This window comes from Oenanthe melanoleuca, unplaced genomic scaffold (assembly GCF_029582105.1).
Source record: "Oenanthe melanoleuca isolate GR-GAL-2019-014 unplaced genomic scaffold, OMel1.0 S013, whole genome shotgun sequence".
In the NCBI taxonomy this organism is placed as follows: Eukaryota; Metazoa; Chordata; class Aves; order Passeriformes; family Muscicapidae; genus Oenanthe; species Oenanthe melanoleuca.
The window spans coordinates 47,760-52,337 of record NW_026612662.1 but is presented as its reverse complement, the minus strand read 5'-3'; the positions used below and the strand labels follow the sequence as shown (position 1 = coordinate 52,337).

The window sequence follows — 4,578 nt, the reverse complement described above, 5'->3', positions numbered from 1 at the left end:
GGCTCCGAGGGGACCCGGAACAGGGAACAGCCCCGCTTCGGCCCCGGGAGAGGGGGCGGGCCGCGAGCGATGGCCCCGCCCCAGCCCGGGCAGGACGAGGCGCCGGGGAGGGAGCGGGCGGGGATTGAGGGGCGGGGCCGGGCCCGACTCAGGTGCGCGGGGCCCCAGTGCGGCTGCGCGGGCCGGGGCCTATTTCTATGCGGCCGATCCGCTGCCGGCCCGTTCCATTCGGGAACACTCGTGCTGGGATGCGGCGGGATCCTCGTCGGAGCGCTGTGCCAGGGACAGCTCCCGGTTCTGCGCGAATCCTGGGGCGCTCAGGTAGGACCAGGGTCGGGTCTAGGTTTTGGCGGTATTGGCTGGGGGTTCCAGGCGGTGCCGCCTCTCGCCGGGCAGGCAGGGTGCGGGTAGCGGGGCCGGGATCGGGATCGCCGCAGGCAGCAGCAGCAGCCGCCCCGGACGGGCGCTGGGGCTGAGCCCGGCGCTGCCGCTCCCATTCCGTTCCGGCGGCCGCGGCACTCTGGACACGGTCCCGCTGTGGGCGCGGGGAGCCGGGGCTCTGCCGGTAACCGCGCCCGGAAGAACGGCGGCGGGATCTCCCCGTGCAGACGCTGCATCGCGGCTGGAGCCGGCCGGGGCGCGGGGAGCGCCGTGCCAGCCCTGGGAGCCCCAAATCCCGCCGCTCCCGGTGCCCCCGTCCCGCAGAGGCCCCGTAGCCCTGAGCGCGGAGCAGCGCCCGGCTCCCCGTTCCCGTGCGCGCACAGCCCCGGGGCTGCTGCCCGCGCACCCCTGCGGAACGAGCGGGGCTGGGGCGCGGGACGAGCCGCTCGGCGGGGCCGGGCACGGTTCTGCTCGGGCTGCTTCTCCATCACCTGCCGGCTGGCATGCTCCCCCTCTCCCTTGCTTTGCAAACTCCAAAAAGCTCTGCAATGGCAAAACCTCTTTTATTAAAATTCGGCTGCGGCTTTTCCTCTTTGCTTCCAGGTCACAGGATATACTGGGATTGAGAGGGTTCCTGAAATCCGACTCTCGAGGACACGGCCCGTGGGAGAATTGAACTCACAACCTTGGTACTACCTGGGCTGTGCTCCGACTGACTGAGCCCTCTGCATCTCAGGTATGAAACTCCCAAGGATGGGAATCCTTGGCTCCAGCAAGGAAACTGCAGCTCGTTCTATTCTGCTAAAGCTGCTTTACACACCAGCCCCTGCCACGGCTGTAGGGTAGAACTGGCTGGCAGCTGGCATGACAGCACCGCATCTTCCCATCCCCTGATTTTCCTGCCCTTTCCAGGATTTACCCGGCAGCTGTACATTTGCTCTTGCCATGTCTCTTTGTAGGGAGAAGTGAGCAGGACAGGTTCTGAGGCTTCCCTTGCTGCGTGACCTGAGTTCCTCTGGAGAGTGGCAGGTGGCATTTCCTGCAGGTGAGCCCAAATGAAGCAGCTGCTGAAGCTGGGGCTGGTTTTGTGGCCCAGAGCTGCACAGAGGCCTCAGTGCCTCCCACTCACTGCCAGCAATGCTCCTTGTTGTTTCTGTGTGTCCCAGCTGCGGGGAACGGGGGGCAGGAGGAGGCCAGGAGTCCCCGAAAGGCATCCAGCACCTCTTGTCCATGGGCCCTCGGGGCAGGGGCTGTGCCTGCAGCGTCCTGCCCGTGCCGAGCGCACGGCCCGGGATGGGCGCTGGGTGCCCGGCCGGCGCTGGCACGGACACGGCTCAAGGGCTGCCCGTGGCTCCCGGGCCAGGGGCTGCTCTGAGCAGGCTCCTGGAGACGCTTCAGCCTGGATACAGGCCACTGACAGCCCAAAAGCAGCCCAAGGAGCAGCTGGCGTGTCCTGGTGATGGTGGCACTGGCTGCGTGCAGAGGGGCTCAGACAGCAATTCCTGGTTCCAGCCTCCCAGAGCTCCCAGGCAGCTGCCAGGTATGTCCTGTCCACCCCAATTCCTTCCCTTCCCTTCCTGCCTGAGGCCTCGTTCAGCAGCAGCAGCAGCACTAAAGCCAAGGCAATCTTGCCTCACAGCTATTAAATGCCAACCGACAGCCTGCAGAGATGCCTTCAAATCAAAGGTTCAGGTGGGATGAAGTTTTGTTTGGACGAAGGTGGGAGTTTCCAGGGAGCCAGCTGGAAGTGCAGAAGGGATGGAAAGCTTTCCCAGGTGGGTCCCACTGGAGGTGTGCTGGAGGCAGGGATGTGCACCCTTTGCTGAGGGAAAAGAACTTGCAGAGGCCACTGCTGAGGCCCTGAAAGGAGCTGAGCTGCTGCAGGGAGAGATGTCCTCCCGTGGGCACGGGGAGCTGCCTTGGCACGGGACGGGAGTGCCCCTGGCCCTGCCTTCTCCTGCTTGAAAATATCACCTGGAGCCCCGGCTCAGGGGGGCTAAATCAGCTGGACTCCGGGCAGCTCTGTCAGCTGCCCCCCAGGGACATGGGTGGGGCTGGGGGATGAGGGCTTTAAATAGCCAATTCTTTGGAACAGATGCCTGTCCCTGTCCCGATGCTGCTGAGCTTCCTTGGACGCTCTGCCCGTTCCTGGCACAGCTGGCGTTCAAGGGGCAGCTCTGCACGGGAATATCCACCCTCCGTGAGGCACTGTGAGGGTATGGCAGCAGGAACTGAGCAGGGAATTGGGGGCTGTGGGATAATTCACGGGAACTAGAAAGCTGACAGTGGGCCCCGAGTCTGGGCGCTGCACAGAGAACAATCTTTGTGCTGCCCTGTCACCTTTTCTTCTGTTTTTTTTTTTTTTTTTCTTTCAGGTGCTGGACTTGCCTCTGTGGATGTGTGCTGAGCTCTCACTACAGGGGACTGTGAGGCCTGACTGGCTGTGAGTTTGTGTTCTTCTCACAGGAGAATCAGAAATGATCATTAATTAGACCACAGAAATCTTTTCTGAAACCTTTCCCCTTTCCTGCCCTTTGCTGGTAAGTCTTTTCTTTCTGCCTTTAACTCTACAGCTGTTCCCTGATGTCATTGCCCCAGTCTCACTTCTGTGCAGCTCCTAGCTGGGGAAAGCTCATAATAGAGCTGGTAACAAGTAAGCACTTGTTTCTACACTTCTTTTTCCAAAACTTTCACCAGAACTTAATTTCACTAGTTAGGAAGCATGGTGAGGGGTGCAGGAGGAGCAGGAATAGGGGAGGGAAGCCTTGAGCACTGCAGGCTACAAAGATCTGCGTTTATCAATTTGATTTAGTCCTGCTGTGTTAAGGATACATAAATAGGCAAAATCCAAGGCACAGGGTGAAGTTCCTGTGACAATGCTACTAGTGTGTTTATCGTGAATTACTCAGTGTGCCCCATTTCCCTTTAATAAGTGCTCTGATACCCCTGTAGAAACAAACACAACATGGGTGGGACAGTGCACCTCACAACTCCACAAAGAGTGGCACCTCTACCTCGTATGGCAATGCCATTTTAGTACAGCCCAACTGTCTCACAGCAGAGGGCTGAAGGCCCCTGGGAAAACAATTCTGGCACGCCCCTGAGCCCTTCCCCGGCTCTGTGGGGTGCCCCTGAGCCCTTCCCCGGCTCTGTGTGCCCCAGCTGCCCTGTCACCTCACCCCATGGGCACACTGCTCCCTGCAGCACACACACACTGCTGCCTTCCTGGCAGCTCCCAGGCACCTACCAGCCACGTGTTGGACGGGATCAGGAGGGAAAACAGCCCTTCTGCAGCCATTTTCTGGGCAGCTGGCAGTGATTCACGCACAAGGGGCATGGATACCATCAGTGGGTTCCCCTCAAAGTCTGTCCACATCCAGCAGCACATGGTAGTATTCACCATCTGCATCAGTGACACGCACAGGGAGTTAGGGAGGAGAACTCCTTAGTTCAGCAGGAAGCAGCAGGGCAGGAGAGGGGAGAGGGGCTCGCTGGGATGGGATGGGAAGTCACAGTGAGCCTGGCAAATGGCCCCTGCAGTGTGCAGGGAGAGGCTGTGCAAGGAGAATGGCAAAGTGTAACTCAGAATGGCAATTATTAGTAGAGTTTTGGTTGGAAAGGGCATGAAAAATACCCTCACCTGGACAAGAGTTATTTCACTCTGTGATGTATTGACAGGAGTGCCCAAATCCCAGCTGGAGTAACCCTTGTGATGCCATCAGCATTGGGAATGTCTGGCTCTGAGAGTTCTCTATGTGGCAGGAGGTCCCAACTTCAGGGAAATAGTGGGGCCCTTGGAAAGGCAGGAGAGGGAATCCTCAAAGGCCTGAGAGCCTGGTTTCTGACAGAGAACTGTAGTGGTGGGAAGACTCAAAGTTCTGAAACTTTTGAAGGTGTTGAGACTTTTGAAAATACTCTTCAAAAAGAATGAATTTGTTATCCATGTGCACTTGGGATCAGGCAGAGAATCCTGAGCTGCAGTTCCCGGTGGAGTGGTTCATGCCAGACCCTTGTAGCCCTGGAACAGCATTTTTGATGTGAAGTCCCTGTAAGACTCTGAGAAGAAACTTAGACTGAGATTTGTTGGTGTCGCTGCACGCTCTGAGGGTAGAGAGGGCCAAGAGCTGACACACTGTCAGTCATTTCCAGCTGTGTTACCTGTGATTTCACACAGAACTGGCACTGTGGTTTGTGGCT

At 58.8% G+C, this 4,578-nt stretch overlaps 1 long non-coding RNA gene across 1 annotated transcript; it reads left to right on the top strand.

Annotated features, from left to right (window-relative positions):
• Positions 1 to 225: 225 nt before the first annotated feature.
• Positions 226 to 2,972, top strand: LOC130266314 (uncharacterized). Its single transcript, XR_008842820.1, has 4 exons — positions 226 to 321; positions 985 to 1,117; positions 2,021 to 2,156; positions 2,757 to 2,972. It is a non-coding gene; the product is annotated as an uncharacterized LOC130266314 (long non-coding RNA).
• The last annotated feature ends 1,606 nt before the right edge of the window (positions 2,973 to 4,578 follow it).